Below are 14,022 nucleotides of genomic sequence, written 5' to 3'. Positions count from 1 at the left end.
TTCTTTGTAGTTTATGCTTCCCACAACCCCTCAATCCTACCAGGAAATCCTAATTCCCATCTAGAGGCAAAATTGATGATGTGATACATGTTAAAAAGCCCTAAAAATAAAAGTGCTACTCAGAAGAATGTTATGTATATTCAGCATCATTCGCATCCCTGAGTGACAATTCATTGTCATTTTACACATTTCTGGTGTCACACAGAACTGTCAAGGTTGTTTCCTCAGGACATGGTATTGATCTCACCCTAGTCTTCCAATATTAAAGAAACTTACTCTCTTCAGCTGACATGCATGCTTAGATGACATTTAGAATAGCATTGACCTAGAGTTATTCTTCCCAAAGATAATGGTTATTGTATTAGTTCATTTTTACACTGCTATAAGGAAATACCCAAGACTGGGTAATTTATAAAGGAAAGAGGTTTAATTGACTCACAGTTCCGCATGGCTGGGGAGACCTCAGGAAACGTACAGTCATGGTGGAAGGGGAAGCAAACATGTCCTTCTTCACAAGGTGGCAGGAGAGAGAATCGCAGAGCAAAGGGGGAAGAGCCCCTTATAAAACCGTAAGATCTCATGAGAACTCGCTATCATGAGAACAGCATGGGGTAACTGCCCCCATCATTTAATCACCTCCCACGAGGTCCCTCCCTTAACATGTGGGGATTATAATTCAAGACGAAATTTTGGTGGGTTCACAGAGCCAGACCGTATCAGCAGTTGAGGAATGTCCAGCTTTCCTCTCACCCCTAAAATCACACCATATAATCAGTCTTGTCCTCTTCTTAATGTAAGCCTAGTCTACCTGTAAGAGCACTGGTATTCCAGGGAATAGCAAATCACCTGAGGTCTTAAATTTGTCCTGTGATATGACCCGACACCATTAGATGGCAGCAATGACAAGTGGCTGTGTCATCCTGACTCAGTTTTTTAGGCGGACTAGAGCAGCACTTGGGAAAGTAAAGCAGTCTGTACGGTGGAAGATGAGTCAGGCTCCTGGAATAGTGTTTCAATAGGCCTAAATTTTCATTTTCTCCTACCATTCCCCATAAGATAGCTTGTTTTTGTATAGACCCTTCTGTTCTCTGGGAAAAAAATTCCTCTGGGTATTCAGTGTGTGAGGATTCCAAAAAACAATGGAACAATAGGAGTTCTTAAAAAGCATTTTATTTAGTTCAAGTTTTACTACTGAAAATGCCTCCTTCCCCTATTGTGACATGACGTTTGGCTCCATGTAAGGTGAGCAAACTTAAGTCTTATTTCATGAAGCTATTTATGTCAAATTTTGGTGAAATGTCTTGAGCAAAATGAATTAGTGATTTACCTAAAATCATTACCTCACTCACCTTAAATCAAATCGGCATGATCCATTGCAAGAGCATATTTGCCCCAGTATTTTTAACTTCCAATATCATTTGAACAGTAAAAAGGCTGTGATACGGCAATGGAAGAACACTTTCACAGCATTCACTTCTGCTGAGCTGGGTTGAATTTTCTTAGCCAACATTCTGCTCTAATTGACTAGTTGTAGTTGTCCCTCTGAGAGAGAAAGGAGCATGCAAATAAAGCCTTCATAGAAACAGCTACACAGCTCCAGGCTCCTTCTCCTTTTTGAATGAACTAAGATTCACAAGTTGTTTCTGGCACTGGGGACAGCTCCTCCAGGCATTTGATGTGCTAAGCACTTGAATTATATTATCTCACTTGGTACTGCCAAGAACCCTATGTTATCATCCTCAGTCCATAGACAGGAAACTAAGGCTCAGAGAGATTGAATAACATGCCCAAGGTCCCACAACTACTAAGTGGTGGAGGACTGCCAACTCCAAGGGAAGACATTCCTCCTCAGTGGCTACAGACATGGTAAGGCGGGAAAAGACTCACGGCCACATGCTGAGGTCAGCCCAGGCCCCTGCCCCTGTACACACAAAGGACAGTTTCCCATCCTGCTCAGCTGATACAAAGGATCAGAAAGTGGGTGGTGGGATAATATGTGTCCTACCCCCTGCCAAAATCAACCCAGTAATTCTGCAACTACTCCCTACCTCCACCCACAACAATTGGGCATGCTCCTGTCTGTATTCACAGTGGAGAAATCCATTTTTGTCCTACTACACTGTCTCCCTCATAGTATATTTGAGCCACCTGCTGTTTATTTTTGTTTTGAGCATCACACAGCAGCTACTTCCAATTCCAGGCCAAGCCTGGGATATACCTTCAGATAATGAACTTAAAGTTAACCTATACCCCAGGAACCCTTTTCTCCTGATTGGAAATAACTCCAGTTTGCCCCTTGCACTCATGTCTCTGCAAAAAGGCCAAGCATGCCCCTTGCACTCATGTCTCTGCAAAAAGGCCAAGCACCCTCCACCCCTGCCCCCCAATCCCCAACACAATCCTCCAACACCAGGCCCACATTCCTGGAATCTTATTGATGTATTTCAGGCACTAACTTATGGAAAAATGATAGATTCCTTCAACAAAACTTCTCTTGCTATTTATCCTCTTGTTTTACCAAATAATAATAATAATAATAAAAGGAAGGAAGAATATGGAAATCCCCAACAGCTTCTCACCTCTAGAAGTAGAAAACAGAGTCAGGGGTATGTAAGAAGGGTGTGTATGAAGGGTGAGCTATCTCTCTCAGACCACTCAAAAATCTCAAGGGTCTCTTTTTCTTCTCTGCACCTGACAACAGGGCCGGGGTCCACACTTCATGTGTCTGTATTGTTTATGCCTCTTAACCAGCTTTCTGGGTAAGGAGGAGTTAAAATCCTACAAAATCCTCTTCTTCACCACACATCCTGGCGAGTCTATTTCTAATTTACATGAAGACACTGCATACATTTGTGAAGATAGCCAGTGATCTGGGCCAGCAAAATAGAAAAATAACAAAGATCACCTTGGCATGCCCAGGCACATCCTAGTTTTGTACCACTCTTCTCCTTTAAAACACTTTTCTCTCCTCCCTTCCCATGGCCACCCAAACCAGGCTGCGAGTGGTTCCCCCATGCTCATAAACATTAGCCAGGGAGAAAGTCTGACCTCCAAAACATAATTTGGGTTAAAAATAAAAAGATAAGAAATCTTTCATTAAGATCTGCTATGTGTTAGAAACAGGTGTTTTGCTTATTTTTAGTTCAAACACAAAAGAACACCAGAAGATAACTCCCATTACCCATCTCCAGCTTCAGCAATCTTCAAGAGCCTACCAGTTTTGTGTATCCCTCATATTTTTAAAGCATCTCCAAGATATCACATCTTTTCAAGTCTAGATACCTGATTATGTGTCTTTAATAGGTAAGAGGTTGTTATAGAAACATGATCATAATGTCATTATCACACATAAGATTAATAATTAATGTATAAAATCATCTCATAAATAGGCCACACCCAAATTCACCTTCTTGGCTCAAAAGTGCATTTTTACAGTTGGTTTGATTAAATTGAGATACAATAAGCTTCATCCACTGCATTTGGTTGGTAGTCTCCTAAGACTCTTGTGATCCACAACAGTTCCCTTTCTCCTATTTCCACCCAAGATATTTATGTCATCTGTTTGCAAGTCAAGATGAATTATTCGACCTGTAGATTGTCCTAAATTCTTTATTTGTTTATTTTTTTTGTCGTGTTGTTTATCATTATGTCCTGTAGTTAGGTCCAAAGGATGTATTTATGTGTGTAATAAGAATCTCTCATAGGTATTGAATACACTACCTATATAGCAAATCTAGAGTCCCAGATTCCCAGTTGTATATGTTTACTGACTTTAGTACTGATTAGTGGGTTTTGGTGATGTCTATCTGATCCCTTCATCGCAGAGTTTCTCATCAGTCTTCACAGTTTTAGCAGCCGTTGATGATCGCCTCCTGGATCCATTATTTCATCACAGTTAGCAAAACGGATATTTCCTAATTCTATCAGCCCTCCAGTATTTATTAGTTGGAACTCTTTAATAAAGAACAATTTTTCCTCGTTGTTTATCTGAAAGCAACAACAAAAGCCAGATTAATGCCTGATTCTTTCCTTTTGTCTGTTTTCAGAATAGTGAGTTAGTGCCCACACAACCTTCAAATGAACTTGTGGATTTTGCATATTTACATGTTTCAAAACATTGTAGTCACTATTTGCTTTTAAATTATTCCCAGGTTTTCCCAGTGGGAGCTCTTGTATTAGTCCATTCTCACACTACTAATAAAGACATACCTAAAACTGGGTAATTCATAAAAGAAAGAGGTTTAATTGACTCGCAGTTCAGCATGGCTGGGGAGGCCTCACCATCATGGCAGAAGGCAAAGGAAGAGCAAAGGCACATCTTAAACTGCAGCAGGCAAGAGAGAAATGAGAGCCAAGTGAAAGGAGAAACCCCTTATGAAACCATCAGATCTCATAAGACTTAGTCACTACCATGAGAACAGTATGGGGGAAACTGCCTCTATGATTCAATTATCTCCCACCCGGTCCCTCCGACAACATGTGGGAACTATGGGAGCTACAATTCAAGATGAATTTGGGCGGGGACACAGCCAAACCATATCAGCTCCTTAAGCTGCCTCATATATTTTATGCATTGGGGCATAACAGCATATCTCAGGCTCATCTCAAATACTTCCTGCTCATGCTAGAATCAGCCATTTCTCCAAGGAGACCTGGTTCCTTTAACATGGAAATGGCACATAGATATCAAATTCTGGGTACTTGGAGTGATTATTGCTACTGAACTGATCACAGTTCTAGGCCTTGTCAGTAGACATGACTGAGAAATTTGTAGTTTTAAGAAAAAGAAAAATAAACTATAAATTCATACCAATATTTCTAATTCAAAATAAGGACTACAGAGTTTTTAACGATTTTTTTAAGTTCATCTTTTCTTGCTCTGAAAATTTTATCTCCTAAGGATAATTTAATTGTTTAATTGCTTTATCCTATTTTAGATATAATAAACTCAATAAGAATGTAAATATCACCACTAAAAACTAGCCAACAAAATTCAATCTAAGATGCCTTTGTACTTCTTTTTGTCCTTAGGATATATCTCCCTAAGGACGTACAATCAAAATATGTGTTCTAAAGTCACTTAAAATAAGTCTTGAGATCATTATGCCACAGAATTGATGTATGCCTAAGTTCTTTGTTTTCAGTTTTAAATTTTTAGAAATTGTTATATTTTGATGTGGTTTTCTCTTTTGTTTTTAATCATGTAAAACATTTACATAATTTCAAAGTCAAAGAATAAAATAAGGTATGTGGAGAAGCATAACTCTTCTGTATCCCCTACTCACCTGCTTCCTCCATCCAACTATAGGTAAGCATTTTTTATTGATTTTTGTTTTATCTTGCTATTGCAATCATAAACAAATATGTATTTCTTATTTCTTCTCCTTTCCTATCTACACTGTAGTATACTATAAATACAGCTATGCATTTTGCTTATTTTGCTTAACAATATGTCCTGGACATTACTGTATTTCAGGACATACAGATATGTTTCTTTGCTTTTCGGGGATACATTGTATGACATTGTGTAAATATCCCAATTTATTTAACTAATATCCCTTTGATAGACATTTGGGTTTCTGGCCTTTTGCTAGGTGGTCTTCTACGTTTGTGTTATTTAGTCCTCCCTAGAGTTTTGTCACTTTGGCTTATTATTCTCATGTTAAAAGGAGGAAACTGGTGTATAAGCAGTTAAAGACTTGACCAAAGTCTTAGAATTAAGCAGGGAGAAGGGGAAAGAAGAATTCCCCTGCTTCCATAATTTCTGTTATTTGCACAAGTCCATGTAATTCATACTACATTGAAAATGTCTGTTGACACCTTTGTTTTAGAGTTGGAGGAGGGAGACGTAAGTATGTGCTTTGCAGTAGATTGTGGAGAAAAATTTAGCCTTAAGTTCAAGGCTGGAATTTCAGGCCTGAGCCAGCCTGTGGGGAGGGTATCTGAGGGAACAGCTGGCCATTCTGGCTTTGTCCCCAGCTAAAGGCCTGCCAGGCATCCACAAGCAGGTGTGTCTATTTTGGGCAGAGGGATCTTCTCAGTGTCTGCTAAATCACAGCATGTCAGTTCTATCACAGCGTGCTCTGAACCCTGGTGCTCCCCTAATAAATTCACCAAAACTCCCTTTGAAGGATAGAGAACAATCCATTCTCTACTGTGCCTCTTAACAGTCACTTCCCCCTTCTTCCTTCTTATCCTACGGACCAGTGAACAATTATATATACCAAACCAAACAGAGCAGCACAGCTCTGGGTCAGTAAAAACCATTTTACATACTTTTTAGAGGAGAAATTAAGTGAGATTTGGAGGAAGCCTTAGGACAATAACCAAAAACTTTCATTAATTTTCCCTTTTTATCCACCCAATGTTTTTAAGGGAAAAGATTAATTCCGAGGGAAAATACACCCCAATCATGTTATTTTAAAATGAGCATCTCAAGCTAAGGCCTCATCTCAGAGCACTTTTAGCCCAATCTCTTCCCACATCCTCCTCTCCAAAATCATCACTGAAATCATTATAAGATATATGAGGATCATTCACTTTTCAATTTCAAGACACAAATCATTTTCACTGCACAGTTTTTAACCAAGGCAGAAGGAGACGGCCACTACATTTTAGAGATTTTGCAAAAGGGTTTAAACAAAGCAGCTTTCTTTTTCTGCCCCAGTAGTCACTGAATAGTCTTGTTAATAAAGGTTTTATTGTGTCATTGCTAAGCTTCTTTGACCAAACAGCACAAGCAAATTAGCCACAAGATCATCGCACCATGGACTGGGCAGCTGAACACTTGGCTGACCATGTGGGGATCTGATTTCATCAGGGAGCTGAGTAGCTTCCCTAGCTAGCTGCACTCAGGACACTCCAAGCTCAGCGGCATGGACGTGCTCAACAAAGCCAGTACTCCAAAACTCTGCTCTCCATCTAGTCAAAACAGGAAGTTTGGCATGTGAGTCAAAGGCTGGAAGTCCACTCACTCCACATATGTGAATTTATTTTCTGCAATGTGCCAGCGATGGAGAAGAGAGTGAGATGGAGAAGACACACCACTCCCTGCTGTCTGAGAGTGATATAGATAAATAAAAATACAGAGAAATACTTACATATGAGTTAAGCATTACAGTATAACATTGGGTATATTTTTTAAGCTCTATGGGCATCTATTTGTTCACTTTTAAAGGAGGATAACAACAGTAATTACATCAGATTGTTATAAAAACACTTAGAATGTATCTGGCAGATGGTAGTTACTCCACAAATATTAGGTATAATAATTATTAAGTGCCACTCCCCTAAACTTAAAGCTAGGTGTTCTCCCTCCCCTTCCTAAAGTACATTTCTCTCACCCAGTGTTTCATTTAATTAATCCAACAAAACTTTAATTTAGATGCTACTCATATTTGAAGAAGAATGGCACAGAGTTGAATAGATTTATCCAAGTCATACATTTCATAGAAAGTAGACATGGAACGCAAATCAACTTGCATCGGTTCAGCCACAAAATTCCTTATGCTTTTAACCTGTACCTATGCCACCTTTTGTGTAAGAGTCAAAACCATTAGGCACAGAGGAGGGAGAGATTAGTGTCAACAGGAGGTACTAGGAAGGCCTCCTGCAGGAAAACTAGGAAGGCCTCCTGCAGGAAAACATAGGAGTATACACTCTTCTGCTAAAACCTTCCATGGCTCCCTATTGCTTTAAAATAAAGTGCAAGTCTTTTACCAAAGGCAGAAATCCTCTCTTCCCTTTAGCACCCACATCTGAGTCACCAGCAAGTCCTATAAGTTATAACTACAAATTTGATTCCAATATATACATTTTTCTGCCTATTTCTACTGCTACCACCCTAATCCAAGGTATCATCATCCAGTGCTGGTTTTTCCTACTAATGATCTCCTTGGACCTCTTCTTGCCAACCTACAAACCATTCCCTACACAGCAGCATGAATAAGCTTAAAATGCAAACCAGACCATGGCACTCTCTTACTTTAAACTTTTTAAATAATTATCAATTTTGTTTAAAATTAAACTCCTTACCATGGGTCTCTAAATATGCATGATTTGGTGCCTGATTATCTTTTCAACTTCATCCCATCAATTTCTTCTCCTAACTCATTTTGCTGCATTCATAAAGACCTCCTTTATTTTGTCCAACACAACACATTTTTTCCCAGCTCATGGCTTTGTACTTGCTGTTTTCTCTGCCAAGGATGCCTGATATGAAAGAAGAAAGAAAAAAAGAAAGAGGAAAGGAAAGAAAGAAAAGAAAGGAGCAAAGAGGGAAAGCCTGAGCTAAGGCACCAAGGCCAGAAGTAGAATGGTGTAAGTAGAAAAAGATAAGCACTTTGGTAGTGCTTAAGTATAAACACAATGATGATAAAAGGATGAAGAAACAAAACAGTGGTAGGCTAAGACCAGATTAAGTAAATATGTATTAGCTGTTATTGCTGCACCCAGAATTTAGCAGTTTAAAACAACAGTTTCAATCTCACACTTTCAATGGATCAGCAACTTGGGAGTAACATAGGTAGTTCTGGTTCAGAACTTTTTATGAGGTTTCAATTAAGACATCAGCCTGGACTTCAGTCATTTAAAGTCTTGAATGGGACTAGAGAATCCACTCCCAAGTTGGCTTTTGTAGGGCATCTCAGTTTCTTGCTATGTGCACCCCTCGATAGTACTGCTTGAATGTTCTCACGAAGTGACAACTAGCCTCCCCTAGAGTGGGTGATTCAAGAGAAAGAGCAAGGAAAAACCTGTAATGCCTTTTATGACCTATCCATGAAAGTCTCATACCATCACTTCTGTTATTTTCTGTTTACCGAACCCATATAAAGGGAGGAGAATTAAACTCTACTTATCAAAGGGAAATATTTTGGAGAATTTGTTAATAGGTTTTAAAACCACCATAGGCCTTATCCATCAAGCAACGAAAAGTGACTTAGGAAGTAGGAAGTTGTATTTTAGGTTAATCACCCTGGCGCTGATAAACTGATGGATTTGAAAATGAGAATATTGAAAGCAGACAGACAAATTCAAAGAATCCTGAAATAGCCCAGGGTGAGATCAAACAACGGAAAAATAGATGTATTTGAGAAATAGTAAAAAGATAAAATTGTTGTATGAGGCAGAAAAATGCAAAAATTTTATGTCATATTTTAAATTTGAATTAATTTTCAAGATAGAAAATCCATGAGAGACAAAGAGGTTGAGGAATAAGAGCATGAGTTCACCATTGAATATTCTGAGTTTGAGCTCTTAAGTCTAGCGGATACTCATTTACCACTACAGCATGTGTTCTTGCCTTATTCTGATAACAACCTCCTTTTGTTGAGGGCGATCTACCCATACCTACTATCTTGCACAGGGCTCTACCCAGTGGTGTGCTGGTAAACAAACTTTCTAAAATAAATAAAGCCCTAAGTTGTGATTTAAATATTCCCACTTTTCCAACTTAATGCTACAAACAATTTAACAACCAGCTCAGAAAATACTGAAATGTAGTTAACAGGCTCACTCTAGCACACTACTGGTTATCTCCCGTGCTTAGCAATAAAGCACATGACCCAAGCCTAAGCCAGTCAGTGCACTGAATAACTTCTGGTCATGGTGATTGGTTCAGAGATGGGCAATGAGAGCCAATGAGATGCAAGGAAACTCTTGCTATATCTCATGGGAAAAAACTTCCTTTTCCTCAACATATAAACGAGATGATGCAATGCAGCTACTGCACCATGTGAAGTTACTGGCTAGAGCCAACCCTATAGAAAGCAGATCTGAGAGACTAAAAGAAAGTAAATCTAGATGACATTATATAAGCCATAAATCTAGCTGTAGCTAAAACTAACTCTATTCATAGAGTTTTCAATTAAGTGAGCCAATAAGTTCCTTTATATTCTTTATTTTTGTGATTTGGTGCAAATAAATTTTGTATTGCCTTTCTTTTACATTCAGAGAATCTCAGCTGATACACTTTGTGACATCCAGATAATGGGTTATATGAATCTGAAGCTCAGTGGACAAATTCAGGATTATCAGAATTTAGTGAAAATTTAAACCTTGAGAGGGACAAGCTCACCAAGAGAGAGAACCACCCTGCTAATCTTAATATTCTTAAAATACTATAGAATCAGAGAGCTTGGAGAAGCATTAGAGATGATCAAATCCAACTCCTTCATTTAGTAATTAAGAAAACTGTAGCCCTAAATGATATAATAACTTGTCCAAGGTCATTTAACTGGTAATTTCATGACAGAGCCAGGACTGAATCCCTGATTTTCTGACTTCTATGTAGACTTTTTTCTAAATCATGACAAGCTCTGAGTTATTAGGTTTCATTTAACTCAATAAATATATGTTCTGTGTATATTGTGAATAACAAATTGTGTAACATGTTAGTTTAATGGATAGCACTTTGTTTCAAAGCACATTTTATAATTTAATATTTTTGCCAACCTTGTAAAGTTGGTTAGACAAGTGGTTTGGAGGTAAGAAAATCTAGGCTTAGAATACTTGAATGACTTTTCCAAGGTCAAGCGGCCAGTGAGTAGCTACCAGTATAGAACACATGTCTTCCAATGTTCTTCCTTCTGCCTCTCTTTTAATGTAATGTTTCATTGCAAGTGCCTAAGGTATAAATTAGCACAGCTTCTCAGGATTTGTGATGACTTCTCAGAAACTTCAGAAAAATACATTCCGAGATATTTATACTCTGTACTATTTTTCTTTTATTCATATTTTAATTGAAAAATAAAAATGTGTTTTTTTAAATATTTGTGGTGTACAACATGATGTTTTGAAATATGTGTATTGTGGAATGACTAAATCAAACTAATTAACATACGCATTACCTCCATACTTATCAGTTTTTTTGGTGATAAGAACCAAATTTTCAAGTAAATAAAATCTGCACTATTTCTATAGTTCTTCAGGCTGCTAATATTCGGAGTGCTTAGCAGTCACAGCGCTAACATAGATGGTTTTATAGGAGGTATATTTGTGTCCTGGGGCTGCTGCGACCAATTACCACAAACTTAGTGTCTTGCAATGATGGAAATTTATTTCCTCACGATTTCCTCACCATTCTGGAGGCCAGCAGTCTACAACCAGGGTCATACTCCCCACAAAACCCCTAGGGAAAAATTTGTTCCACGTCTCTTCCAGTTTCTGATGCCTGCCAGCTTTGTTGGCTTGTGGCTACATTACACTAATCTCTGCCTCCATCTTCACATAGCCTTTTTCTCATTGTATCTATCCCCCATGTGTATCTTATAAGCATGCTTGCTATTGGATCTAGGACCCATCCAGATAATTCAGAATGATCGCCTCTTCTCAATATCCTTAACTTAATGACATTTGCAAAGACACTTTCCCAAACATCACAACATTCACAGGTTCTGGGGACTAGGATATGAATATATCTTCTGGGGGACTGCCATTAAGGAAGCAAAGGAGAAGAGTTATTCATTCCAAAGTCAGGAGCTTAACAAGTGAAGTGAATCAAAGCTCTGCCAAAGTGATGATCAAGCATTCTCTTTCCCAAACAGAGTCTTCAGTTTATGTACAAATTTTGAAAAAAGTCCAAGAGGTCAGTCTTCTGAAAAAATTCCCTACCATCAGCTTTGTCAGATAGCCATGAGTCTTGCGCTGGAGGGTGAGAATATATCCAACAAGTTGGGCCTGGCTTACATGCTTGGGCACATGCCCTGTTTATATGATACCCTCTGCCAAAGTCAGCTTCATGCCAAGAGGCAAACTTGAAAAGCCACTGTCGAAACAAGAGCTACTGTTTATCTCTGACCAGCATAGCAAGTTCTCTGCATCACTCACTCTCAGAGAGCCGGCCACTAGACCAGCCGTGCTCTTCCTGCTGATCCTTTGAACAAAGATTGATAGGTGTTGATTTCCAACTCCAGAGCTGTGTCTGTGATGTATCACAATCTGAAGAACTTACATATAAGGGATAGTCTTTCAGGGACTAACGACACCTCTACTGTATGATTATTCTTCCATGGGAAAGACATCCTCTTTTCCACGCTATTGGGAAGAAAAATAAGGGAATTGATACTTACAGAGCACGATGAGTCTGTTTAGTTTGCCCCAGATCCACTCTCAATCCTTATTTAATCTGTTTCACAGCTCACTCCTGTGACCTTAATGGACTTCCTTACCAAATGGCTTCAAGTTAGGTTTAACCAATAGAAGACCCTGGAGGAAACTAGAGGGACGAAAAGAGAGGGAAGAAAGCTACACAATTCATTTCCCAATTCCCCAGTGATTGCCAAGGGCTGGGCACATCTCTCCACAAAAGGTCTCAGCACCTTCCTGATAGTTCTCCCTACACAGCCTTCTTAGGTTCTCCCTGGATCCCAGGAAACACTTCTTCTGCTCACATCTTCAGGCCTAAAGTTGGTGACCCCAGAATATTGTACTATATTTTGTAGTTTTCTTCTGCCCTGCCTACACATTGCCCTGCTCTACATTTTCCTCAAGTTTTCCTAATTTGAATGGGCCATGTTTTCTGGCAGGACTCGGACTGATGAAGCCCCAGTTCTTTTATGATATTTGCTATATGTTTTATTTTGATGATTACAACAGTCCTACAGAGTAGATACTCTTAACTCCATATTACAGATGAGGAAACTGAGGTAATACTGCCCTATGAGGTGATATTGCACTATGAGAAACAGCTAGCAAGTGAGCAGTTAGAAGTCAAACCCAGATTTGTCTAACTTCAAAGCCCTTGGATTTTCAGCTATTTCTTCTCAATACTGAAGATATATCTTATAGGCTGCCTGGAGAAACAGGGAGTTTTAAGGCACAAAAATGGCAGAATGGTTCAAATGCTTTATTCAAAGTTAACCTTTATAAAGCCATTCAGAGGCCCCAACTCTCTTTAGTATTACATGCAAAAAAAAAAAAAAAAAAAAGATCCTGCAGACACAATAATTGAATGTAATTTATGTCTTTACTATAGTTCCCTAAAAAGGAGCCAGGAGTAGATTACATTTATAATGCAAAGCCAAACTTCTTAAAGTTTCTTTCCATTATCATTCTCCCTGTCTATATATGTCACATATGGCAGCTACTCACAAAATCAAATCTTTTTCCTAACCACCTCCATGCTCTCAAGATCTCCAATAACATACTTTTGGCCTCCTAGTCCCTTTGTCCTTTCTTTTTGTTGTTGTTTTCCTCCTGCCAGTAACTCTCTGCCTTTTCCAACAAAAATCCCTCTTGTCAGGACAGCATTAGGATAAATATCTAATGCACGTGGTGCTTAACATCTAGATGACGGGTTGATGGGTGCAGTAAACCACCATGGCACATGTATACCTACGTAACAAACCTGTACGTTCAGCACATGTATCCCAGAATTTAAAGAAAAAAAAACCCTTTTGTCTCTTCTAGTCTTCTCCACAATTTCTTTTGGTTCCTGTCCTCAATTAACACACAACTGAAGAACTACTTGATAGCTACCTGAGTGACATATGCATTTTGTTGGGAGACTGGGAGTTTTGTTAATATACGAAGCTATTTGTTAATAGTTTTTCTGCCACATAGTATAGATTTACTGTTATTTCTTCAAGAAGAAAAGATGTTGGTGTCTCATATAAAATCTATGCTAAGGATAAAATATATATTACAATTGCCTGGAGCAAGAGAAGGGTAGTGGGAGAGAGCGAAAGGACTATTCAATTCACATCATATCCATTCCTTCAATACACCAGCAAGCTATAGTGTAAATATTTGTTTGAACTCAAGTGTTTGGAACTCTGGACATATTTTGAGAAACATCATTACAGACTACATTTTTTAATCCATCATAAATAGTATTTGCATTAAAATTGTAACAATTAATGATGATATTTCCTTATCAATAAATTCACCCTCTGTCTTCTATGTCCCAATCTAGTGAGGCGATCATACAGTCAAGCTGACCCAAGAGGAGCTCTATCTACTAGAAAGTGATTCTAAGAACCATTACATTTCACAGCTTTTCTTAAACACCTTAATTGGCAGAAT

This window comes from Gorilla gorilla, chromosome 7, assembly GCF_029281585.2.
Source record: "Gorilla gorilla gorilla isolate KB3781 chromosome 7, NHGRI_mGorGor1-v2.1_pri, whole genome shotgun sequence".
NCBI lineage: Eukaryota > Metazoa > Chordata > Mammalia > Primates > Hominidae > Gorilla > Gorilla gorilla.
This window is presented reverse-complemented; position numbering follows the sequence as displayed.